This window comes from Miscanthus floridulus, chromosome 17 (genome assembly GCF_019320115.1).
Source record: "Miscanthus floridulus cultivar M001 chromosome 17, ASM1932011v1, whole genome shotgun sequence".
In the NCBI taxonomy this organism is placed as follows: domain Eukaryota; kingdom Viridiplantae; phylum Streptophyta; class Magnoliopsida; order Poales; family Poaceae; genus Miscanthus; species Miscanthus floridulus.
The window spans coordinates 53,140,937-53,153,828 of NC_089596.1; positions in this window are offsets into that span (position 1 = coordinate 53,140,937).

Here is a 12,892-nt window from a genome sequence, read left to right on the forward strand (position 1 = left end):
TGATGCATGCTCGTTCCGTACGTCCTTACAAACTTAGGAAAAATTTGTTTCTAACGGTAGACACGGTGGCATACATACGTGCTCTCATATAGATCGTAACTAGTCGAACTACACGTTTCGTTGTTAGTGTACCTGCATAAAATTTCATTTCAGCCCTAAACCCATAATGAAATATACAGAATGTAATTGTAAATACTTTCATATATGTATCCCCATACATATACTTCCGTATCAATCTACCCAACAATAATTTAAACCCACAATTAAATACGTACCATATACACATGCAAGCATGCATACATAGCCGTACCAAAGCTAACTCTTCCCGACCGCACGCTCACATCTTGCGGTCATACACTCATCTTACCTTGGTGTAGAGGCATTTGATCCATACATTACCACTCAAGTGAATGGCATCCATACTATAGCACGCCGTATGGACGACGAAGTAAAAACCCCCATGTTAGTACTTAAATAGCCACCTAATAGTCCTTAATTTGGGCATAAGGAAAGTGATCATTGGCACACTTTAGATTTCAAATACCTATTAAATAACTATTAGTTGCTAGAGAAGGGTTTTTGGAAAACAAAAACTTTTGTTTTAAATACACTTGTGACAATTAACGTTGAATCCTGCTCTGATACCAGCTGTCGCAGAACCGACCAATTTATAAGAATACAAGTACAATGGCAATCCGCAAGCGGTCGCACTGTCATACTTGAATCCATATAAACCCGGTAGTCCGTCGAGTACCACAACGGGTCTCGATAAACGATTTACAACAACCAAGATCGTACAGGATTCAACATACATGCCACATATTACATAAAGTTCACAGATACTTTTCATCATCAGAGTACGAATAAAAGTTATTACAAACTGAGTTTGATAAACAAAGCGGAAGCAAATAAGTTCGAAGATAAAGTTTCCAACATAGTTTGATACAGTGCCAAGCCAGATCACAGTCCACAAAAGCAAAGATAGGAATTACTAAAGAAGCCTGCCCAAGGCTTACTCCTCATCCACAGCAGGATAGAAGCAACTCTTGCAATAACCATGATACACAGTGCCATCTGCAACAATGGGAAAATAAACCCTAAGTACGAGAAGGTACTCAGCTAGACTTACCCGTCATGAACCAGAAATAAAATGACTCCAAGGATCATGCAAGGCTGTATAAGTGGACGTAACTTGACAACATTTTGCGTAAAAGGCAATTTACCCATTGTACCATTATGATTCCTTTATCAAGTTAATTATGACTATCCATTTCTAGATTAGCAACTATCCTGTGCCAAACATGTGGTATATCATTTAGAAGCATACAATAGTAACCATAGCAAGTATTGTAATTCCATATTCATCTGAACCATCATGTTTCATAATATAGTTACTATGATGTTGGGACTAGCCAAGTTTCTCACTATCCGGGAGAGACAGCGATTCGAATCGATTTCAACCAGCTGGGAATTTATTCCTAACACAAACCTAGATCTATCAGCCACGATAGTCTTAGGTCACCTTTGGTACAACTCAGGTACACATTTTGCGGGTCCATACCGTGCCGCACAATCTGGAACACCAGATGCCAGGATGCTCAGGCCAAGCTTGCCCTTGGGCTCAGTCTGATCGTTCCCCGGAAGGAGTGCACAACAGAACGGTTCTCGGCCTGAGTTGAATTACTCGGCTTCGCGGTCAGAACGAGTTATCCGGCCAGCTAAGTGAGAGGCATGCGTTCAATCTTGTCAGAAGCACCAACAACGGTACGGTCCTTAACCAACACAGACGGGGATAAGTCCACACCCAAGACCTCCATGTCTTGTTGTTTCTCTATCGACTTCCCGTCCGGTCTCGATTTACTTTTACCACATGGTTCTGTTCCACGATAGCAGATATAGCCAACCGTGCTCCGGTATCCACCTATTTCTCGCAGGTGACAGGACATCACCTGACTTCTACCGGTCTAAGCATGGCTAAGCATATATTCGATCCTGGACCTATACCGGTTAAAGGGTTAATATCTGGACAAGGAATGTACATGCATCAAGTGGTTTCATTCAACTCTTATAACCTAATGCAGCAATCATAAATACGTAAGTAAACATTTTTAAATTACTGGGAGACTTGTAATGCTCCGGGGCTTGCCTCGCAGAAAGGAAGTAGGGCGGTGGTCAGGGCACTCCGGAAGCTCTTCAGGGTTCTGCTCCACGCCTTCGGGAGCTGCGGCTTGTGGATCCTCCTACGGGTTCCCTTCCTCTGCTTCTTCGAATTCCAGCAACGTGATCTCTTCCTCTGATCCTAGATGCATGAGTATGGTATAAGTATTATGAATGCATATATGTTAACAAGTGCATCACGTTGTTCGAGTAGGTGCATATCTCTTCTCGATTATTACTTAACTACTTCTACAATGCATCGATTATGCCACAAACAGTAGCTACTTGTCTCACTCATAACTGGAGTTCTACAAATCTAAAAACAGTGATCCTGGACTTTCTGGAAAGCTTATCAAATTCTCCACAACTTTGTTATTAACCATTTTTACAGTCTACATCAGTTTCAACATGCAACTCATCACATTCTAGAATCAGTCCGGAAACTATTTAACATGCAATGTAAAGTAAAAATACTTCTACTTCATGAAATCATTCAAAATTTGACAACCTAGACTCTACCACCAGTTTAAGCATACCAAATACAGTTAAGATGATGTAATGGTGAAGTCCAAACTATTTATTTAAATGCCTTTATTATTTTATTTAGATATCTAGGTTAAATAATAAACATATATCAGATGTACTTCATAAATTCTCAAAAATTTACAGTGCCTCACTAATGCTATCAAAGGACTACCATAAAAATTTCATGTCATTTTACTAAGTAGAACATTCTATATAAAAATGATAAGGCAGCAAGGCTTGAAATAGCATAAATGGAAAATCCTATTGAAAAGTGTCAAGCAATAGATTTCTTATTTTTCTTAACATCCATATGGTACTAGTATCACCTCCAATAAATTTCATGAATTTTGGACTCATAATTAATTTATAAAAATTCATGCAAGGATTAACTATTTATAAAAGAAAAATCTATAACTATAGATCTACACATGCACTGGTCCTCAAATTTTTACCAGAGTTCACATATGCTAAGACTAGCTTACCACAAAAATTTCATAATTTTTGGAGCACAGGAACTCTAGATATAAAATAAACAAATTTGAATGCATTCAAAAGCACATTTGAAATCCCTATTTAAATCTCCAGAAATTTCTACTGTACATGTTAAAAACATATTTTTCCTAAATACTACACTTCCTAAGGAACACAATCATATTTATTTCAAAATTTTAGGAGCTACCAAACTGAAGATACAAAAATCACAAATCACACTTGAATCTGAAATTTTTGAACTAGCCTACTCTACTTCTGTCGCTGACCGGTGGGACCCGTCAGTCAGAGGACCCCACATGTCATCGACACCGAAGCAGAGTGGCGGCGCTGTACGCTACGGGCGCGGCCAGAGCTCACCGACGGTGAACTCGCCGGTGGTGACATCATCACACGATGATCTACTCGACTTTGCGCATCGATTGAGCTACGTGGGTGGCCTTCTCGTCGGAGCTAGCGGCTACGGTGGCGGCCATGGTGGGGTGGAGGTGCGGGTCGATGGTGAAACGCCGGTGGAAGCTACGGTGACACAAACACAAGCTCGAACGAGCATCTACGAGCTATGGTTGGCCTGTTGCGCGCTCAAACGTGGCATGCGGTGGTCGGAGTCAGCCGGACCACGGTGACGGAGTGTAGCGGAGGAGCTCCGGCGAGGCGTTGCACGGCACTGGGGCTTACCAAGCTTGGTCAGCGAGCACGGGAGGGAGCAGTGGGTCGCTGAGAAGACGGTGGAGCTTTGGTGGTGGTGCTGGAGTGGCTAGGCGCGAGCTCGCGCACGGTTATGGCGACGGTGGAGCAGCGGGAGCTCGGCTGCTGCTGCGGCGATGAAGAAAGGCCGAGGCGAAGCAAATGGAGGCGCGGGATGGCTCAGACGGGAGCTGGCGACGTTAAGGCCGTGCTCGGGCGCGTCGTGGCCTGGCTAGGCAGAGTAGAGGCGACGCGCGGCCGTCGCCAGGGACACGCGGCGCGCGGGTTCTGAAACCGGTCAGCCATTGAACGTTTGCGAATCAGTCGATTCAGTCGCGTGATGCAGTGCCTGACGACGTACTTTCGTGGAGCTTGATCTTCTAATCCGTGAAGTAATAGTGCACACAATCTACACCAAAGTTGTAGCTCTAAGTACCATCTGTAATTCATCTTAAACGATCAAGACCTAATTCGCAACGGTTAAGGAGAAAAATCATGCTCAAAGTTGGCTTGTCAGGCTGTCGGTGTTCACGACTTAGCAAAAATTTGCTAAGTGTAGAATTGTGATTTCTCTAATTTTTGAAACCCAAATTCACACATGTTAGGAGCTAAATCAGTCAAAGGCCCAAAAATCAAAGTTGTTCCCTATGCCAAACACTACAACTTTGCTTTAGTGAACTTCTCCATGCAAGGTCTCTAACACCTAGTTCAACTTTAGTCAAACATGCCACTTTGAAATCATGATACATACTCAAACCATGGCTAAATGACCAAACTAGCCCTAGCACTAAATACTAAAGTTGTTCCTAATGATATCCTAAGCATGTTTGAGCAACTTGCAAGGTCATCCTATCATTTTATGCAGTGGTCACACATAGAGCTATCCAGGTCAACACATGAAATATCACTTAAATGCTTGATCATGAGATGTGGCCTTCATGAACAAGGTTCCTTTTGTTAACCTAAGTGTGGCTAAGGTGTTTTAGTGACTAGCATTACCCACTTGCATTCATTTGTACAAGATCATATGCATAGGTTCCAAGAAACACGAGATAACAAGCAATGTTTCATATGTTTCGATCAAATGTTTCAATTGTAAATGATGATTTATGAATGCTTGATGCTCATGCTCATGCTCATGTTATGCAAGTCAAGTTATGCAAGGCTAACACCCGAGGTGTTACACCTCCTTTAGGTATGTTTATCATGAACCATTTTGATAAAAAGAAAGAAAACATAAGGTATATTCAACCAAGCATTATGCAATATAGAATAACATTCATAGGAGAATTCTATCATCTAAGCTAGATTTTGAATTCTACAAAATTCAAGTGTGGGTGATGGAGTTCTTTAAAAACATCTCATGCTATGTTTCTAATTTATCTTGGTCATCTTTACCTTCATGATGTGCTCGACTTGCTAAATCACTAACAAATAAAAATCTAAATAATCATGCTCCCTTGGTTCATCATATCTTGTTTTTACTTGAATGAATCTCTTTAGTCTTTTAAGCTTCCTTATTCTAGTACAAGTATGCTTCAGAATATTATTCAGACACGATTATTGAATCAAAACATACTTGTATAGAATTTGGTTGTATATATGGACTAACCCTTGTAGGAAAATATTCAAATTTTGTTGGGAATATTAGGAGATCATTCGTAGAAATAGATCAAGGTTTGAGGTATTTTTCAAAATGATTTACACATCTTTGCCTTAACCTTGTTGAAAATTTGAAGTAGTGGTGAACAATCAATATACACTATTTAAAACATGGGATAAAGATTCTATGCAAATTAAAATGTTAAAACTAACTTTTCTGTAGCATAGAAGGTGACCTTTGGCTCTATGGCACTACTATCCTTACTTTGAATCATTTGTATATTCTTTCAGGTATGTGTTGTCCACTAATCCTTTGCGTAGAAGAAATAATGAGTAGAGCAGAAGGTCTAACAGAATGCCAAGATCCACAAAAGAAAGGACAAAAAGATGGCATGATAGAAGAATAGGAAAGAAGGAGTGCAACATAGGAGACAAGATGCTCATGAATAGCTCAAGCAAGGGAACCTTCAAGCAGGAAGAGAAGATCACCACAAGTCATCTACCCTTCATCACATGGTGTCATCATGCTCCAATAGTGAAGGTAACATATTAAGATAAGTGGTATTCATTTTCCTCTTGATCTTGGTATGCACATAAATGAAGAAACACACATGTTTGAGTTACAATTTTGCTTGATCCAACCTGATTAACTCAACATGTTTTGTTCCTTAAGCTTGTTCATAGCACCACTTTCTTGATCTCATAGTCTTCACCAAATGAGCTAAAATTTTGCATATCTTAACCTTGGAAGATAATAGTCATAATCATGTAAAGTTTGATACATTATAAAGATGGACAATCCTTCCATAGGATAAGCAACTCCACTCTTTTTGTCATAGTCAAAATACTACATCCTTCTGATCTTATCATGTATGTTGTAAGAATAAATAATGCACATAACATTAGCTCTATCATGATTCAATGTGCCTAAGGCTAGAGAAGAGTAAATAAAGTTTTGGTTCTGTTGGTGTTTTTCCACCAACAGAGCCCATGCACTTGATCTCTACCTTGTCTTTATGAGCAAAACATACTTCGAGTAAAGTGTGGTGGAGTCAATCCCCCAAATTCTACAAGTGGAAGTTCTCAATTCGATAACAGGCTCATAACCATTGATGAGAGGACAGTTGCCATCCAATACATAATCATACACAATGGCAGGTAAGCATGGGATAGGACATGGCCAACTTCTAGTAACAACAGCAACAACAAAATCAAAATTGGGAGGCTCTATTCCAGCTCCTCCACATCCGACCACCTCATTGAGCAACCATGACAACAACCAGCTTGGGGGAGAAGGCATTCCCCATGTATCCAGATAAGTATTTCTTTCCTTTTATTATTCTTAGTTTGCTTTATATATATTAGAAAAAAATGAATAACTAAAAACAAAGTAAAAGTTATCTTTATAGAAATATATATAGTTATAATGTGTGATCTAAAAAATGAAAACAAAATAAAGAGGGTGTGTCCAGTTTGCTTTAATTGTTTTAAGAGCTAAATAAAATAAAAAGGACTCTGAAGATAATCTCTTAAAATGGAAATGATAAATAGTTGCTCTATTGTAATTCCTTTCAAGTACCTAGTTTTCAGCCTTGAATTCTCCTGAGTTTTGGATAAAACCGTTTTGATATAAGGATTTACTCTAAACTTGAAACTTATTGGTAGCATATGCTTGATCTAAGTCTAGGTAATTGATGGATATGATATGAGAAGGTCTGAGCTATTGTTTATCTTGTTCCAAGTGACACTAAAGTTTTGGAGATTTATCTTTTGAAAAACACAAAAAATCCCATGATGAGTTCCTATATGACAAAGCTTGAATTCCCACCAGAGCCATACATGTTATTTAGCCTAGGAAAACTTCCACATATATGCTTGTTTTGCATTGAGTTTTGTCAAGTTTTGTTGACCCTTATGAGAGGTTTGTCATGCTCTTAAAATCAAGATCACATATAGTCCACCCACATATGGACTACTCCTATACTAGGGGTAGGCACAAAAACATGCCTTCCATCTAGATCCACCCAAAAATGTTCTACTCTGACACTGAGAGTGAACACTAAAAACATGGTTGATAGTTTTTTCCATCCACCAAACAAATGCTTCAAGTTCTTGTTTCTATCTCTCAAAGTTTTATTGCAGAAAAGAGGCATGTGCTATGCAAAAGTTATTCATAAGAAAACAAGAGAGAGAAAAGAAAAAAAGTTGAGAAAAAATGGACACAAAAGTGTCCGAGATATCTAAAATAATGGGTACTCAGATGCCCGCCTGAAAAAAGAAGAAGAGATGAATAAGATAGCCCCTGCTCTCTAGCAAATGTTTCCAAATTTCAAAAGAGAGATTTATTTCCAAGGAGCATAGGTTCACCACCATACATATATGCACCATATATATCCATACACATGCACATCTTGATTTGATTGTATGACTTAACTATCTTTGGATCCAAGGTTTGACTTTACAATATATGTATTGCAAGTATGCTCTAGGTTTCTCCATACCTATGAACTCCACATAAGCCTTAGTGGTAGGAAGAGAAAAGGCATAACAACTTTATTGCCTTGGTGAGGATCCACAAATACCACATATATTAAGAGACTTGAGAGTGTAATATAATTGAATCTCTGAGCTTTATTTTGAAAACTTATAAAAACTCCAAAACAATGGTGGACCAAAGACCTTGAGACATAGTGCTTGATTTGATCGTTCTGTCTTTTAATTGCTCAAGACCCAAGTGAAGGCCAAGAAGCCCCATGGTTGAAGGTAATATGGGTAAGTTTGAACTTTTGAGGAGTGAAAGCATTATAGCAACTCCTGATCCATTGCTGAGTTTGGCTTTGCTCAAGGACTAGCAATGGTTAAATGTGGGGGAGCTTGTTGATGGTAGTTAACATTCATCATAAACCGTCAATATAACTTATATAAATGCATACAAAGGATCACCAACATAGGTCTAGGGGTTTAAACTAATAAATTCCATAAGTTTTGGTGAATCTGTGTTTATAGGAGGATTTACTAAGAAAACCGTCAAGGAGGGCCTATTCGTCAAAGCAAATCACGTTTATCTATAATGAAATCGACGTGGGAAGACTCTAGAAGACTAAAGAAGGCAAACCATCAAAGTGGAGGGTAGGTGGCTGCCATGTGGGGCTGGCTGACTCCACCTGCATGCCACCTGGCCCCTAGACCCACCTGTCAGCCCCTCCTTCGAATGTTGGTTCTCCACCACCTCCTAGATTGCATCTACGCCATTCTTTCAAGTCGGTTTGATCCAAGGGTCTAGAATTGATGCTCCGGCCTATATATAGCTGCCCCTACCCCCTACCTAGAGCATCCCTGAATCCCTAATTCATATCTCTCATTCAGATATCAAGATACACCAGGAGGATTAAGTCTAGACTCTCCAATGTAGTAGATTAGTAGCTTAGAATTAAGGGTCGAGTTGAGCTCATGCTCAAGTTCTGGATCTAGTCTTGGAGTCTCGACAAAGCCTTGTATCTTTACTTCTACATCTTGTAAGACTTATTTTCAATTCATTATATTGTTATCTACATGGCTTTATTTACTTTGAATATATATCTTGCTTAGTTGAGGTTATCATTACTTTTGTGTGCGGGTTCATAGAGCGCATAGCCTGCTATAGTTTATCGATTGGGCTAAGTAGCTGAGCCTCATGTAAGCATGGTCCTTATATGATGCTCTTCCTATGAGTGCACCCTATTCTCTAGTTGGGTGGTAGCAGCGAGGGGTGATAGCCCCATCTATCCTTTGTAGTCCACTCTGAATTGAGCAGGTTATTAAATTGTAGGACCATAGTCGTGTCGGTAGAGTTATCTATTGTGGGTGTTGTACCATCTAAGCAGCATCCCGATGTGCACAAGAGTAGAGTTAGTCTTAGCTATAGTCGGGTATATATATACTTTGATCTTATAATAAGAATATCATAGGAATCTACCTCACCCGTTGTTGTCTCGAGTTGACTAGTAATTTATCTTAGTGATCTATCCCCTAGGTGTTTTTATGCTTAAATCCTATCATTACCATTACCCCTTACTCTAGCTATTCAGGTATGTTCATGGATAGATATTTCTTATTTACTCCATAAGTCTTCACTCCATTGTTTCCCTGTGGTAAAATATAACCAACGATACCTGGAATACTGCCGGTAAAATGCTACAATGGTATTCTGTGCGCTTGTGGAATCCTTCATATTCTATTTGCACTTATAAATACCAACACCTATAAACTCCACATAAGCCTTAGTAGTAGGAAGAGAAAAAGGCATAACATCTTTATTGCCTTGGTGAGGATCCACAAATACCACATATATTGAGAGACTTGAGAGTGTCATACAATGGAATCTATGAGTTTTATTTTGAAAACTTATAAAAACTCTAGAACAATGGTGGAACAAAGAACATGAGACATAGTGGTTGACTTAATCATTCTGTCTTTCAATTGCTCAAGACCCAAGTGAAGGCTAAGAAGCCCCATGGTTGAAGGTAATATGGGTAAGTTTGAAAGTCAGATCAATTTATTCTAATCCGGAGGAGAATTCTTGATTGAATGCCTGTGTACTTTTGAGGTGTGAAAATATTGTAGCAACTCCTGATCCACTGCTAAGTTTAGCTTTGCTTAGGGACTGGCAAAGGATAAGCTTGGGGGAGCTTGTTAATGGTCACTAACACCAATTATAAACCATCAACACAACCTGCATATATGCTTAACTCCATCACCAAACATAGGTATAGGGGTGGTATATATTTGTATGTAGGAGGATTTATCTAGAAAACAGCTCCCAGGACCACTATCATACAGTCTAAATAAGCAAACCGACGACAATAAGTGATTCAACCCATAAAAACTATGAAAGACAACTCTAGAAGGTTCCAGAAGACACCATGCCGAAGCTTGGGCCAAACAGCCATGGAAGTGGGCCGGCTGGCCTAGCCCATAGGTTGGCTAGCTTGCCATGGAGCCTGCTCGCCCTCCGTCGCCTCATATGTGTTCCTACGATCTACACCATTGATTTCAAGGTAGTTTTAGGTCGGTTCATCAAACGATGACTGAGGGAGTTGATGTGGATCGATGATGTAGCGATTCCTTGCCCCCTACTCCACCTTGGCCTATATGTAGTAGCCCCTACCCCCTCCCTAGAGGCCATCGTAAAACCATAATTCATATTCTCCTCGTTAGGATTAGAGCCAGCTATCAAGAGAAGATTAGTCCTCCATAGGATCTAGTCTTGTAAATAATAGTGAGATGGAGAGTGAAGGAAGAGTTTGGAGGAGGTGCCTATAATAGAACCGTCCAATTTATAAGAGCACAAGTACAATAGCAACCACCGAGGTAGTCAAACCATCACACTTGAGCCCATATTAATCCGGTAGTCCATTGAGTATCACGAAGGATCTTGAATCAACCAACATACAAGCCAAGATCGTACATGATTCAACATACAAGTCACATGTTACAACAAGTTCACAAATAGTTTGTCATACATCGGAGTTCCAACATAGTTATTACAACATCAGTTTAACAGTAGCGAAAGCAACATAGTTCGGAACAACATCAACAGTAGTTTAGATAAATAGCCAGTTTTCATAGTCATCTCCAACAAAAGCACAGGGGCGAGATGATATATAGAATGACCATGCCCATGGTCCTATTCCTCATCCACTCCAGGAGCAAAGTAGTGCTTATAGTAGTCATGGTACATCATGTTATGTGCAACAATAGGGAAATAAACCCTGAGTACAAGAAGGTACTCAGCTAGACTTACCCATCATAAACCAAAAATAAGATTCACCAAGGATCATGCAAGGTTTGTAAGTGGAGCTGGTTGACATCCTTTGCCTACAAGCCAATATTTATCTAGTATCTTTTAACTTTTGAATAACCAGATTATTATTCTTGTTCCATTCTAGATTAGCATCTATCCTATGCCGAACATGTTTTGTACCATTAAATCATCACAATAGTAACCATATCAAGTTGAGCATTTCCATAATCCACATAACCAACACTTTCATCAATTACTACGATGAAGGAGCTCATGTTAAGTTCTCACTATCCAGGAGAGACATCGATTCTAATCGATTCCTACCCAGCTAGGGAATTATTCCTAACACACACCCATACTTCTCCCGTCGGGGTCACATCAAGTCAGCTTTGGTACAACTCAAGTCCAAATCATGGGTAAGACCAGCGCCGTACCCTCAAAGATACTACCAATCTGCCAGGAAGCTTAGGATGCGAACCCGCCCTTGGACTCATGCCATTGGCTATCTGCACATCCTTACTACCTCTAAGGTGCGCACTTTAACTGCTCGTGTCCCTGGCCTGAGTTGAGCTACTCGGCTTCACGGTCAGAATGACTTATCTGGCCAACTATGTGAGAGGCATGCGTTCAACATGACAAGAGGGCCTCCAACGGCCGGTCCTTAAATGACATAGATGGAATCACTATAAGTCACCACACCTAACATATAAGATTCCTTCCGGTCTCCAATTGTTCAACATCACTAGGTTATGTTCCACGATAGCACAATATAGCCAACCGTGATCAAGTCACCTTCTTTTTCTTTTTCTACTTCCTTGATTTGAATTCAAATTTGGTTTTTAAATTTGGATTCCAAATTGGTGCACCATATTCATTGGAGTTTAGATATGAGGCCCACCACATTCTTTTATATATTTTTATATATTAGGAATTTATTTAGCTAGTTTGTATATCAATCATCGGTGTAGTTTGATATATATAAAAATAGGATTAGTTTTCTCTTTTTACACAATTATTCTTTGTTTTTTGAATAGTACTTACTTTATGGTGTGTTTCTTTTAAAAGAGTTGTCAAGCATAACATAAAACAAATGGAAATCCAAATCACAATTTAGGTTAACAATGTATGCATCACTTTATCTGTTAGAAATTAAGTAATCATAATCAACAAAAGGCATGCCATGCTTATGTGTTAACTTGGGTTGGGGTTAGACCTAATGCATGACACTCATCATCACATGGTAGTTTTTGAGAAAAAATTTGTAGTTGGTATTTTTGGTGTATGGATTTTTGGGTTGTTATAGTCCTACCCCCTTAACAGAATCTTGTCCCCGAGATTAAAGCATAACATACTCTTCGAAAAGGGAAGGATAGTGTAGCCAAAGGTTAGACTCCTTCTCCCATGTTGCTTCTCTCTCTGTGTGATTGCTCCATTGGATCTTGCACATAGGAATAGTCTTGCTTCGGGTCTCTTTGGTATCTCTGTCCAGAATTCTGATAGGATGTTCTTTATACTCAAGTGTATCTTGAATGTCAAGTGTATCAGTTGGAACTACTTCTTCGGGCACTCTCAAACACTTGCGTAGCTGTGAGACATGGAATACGGGATGTACACCCATCAATTCCTCGGGTAGCTCAAGTTTATAGGCGA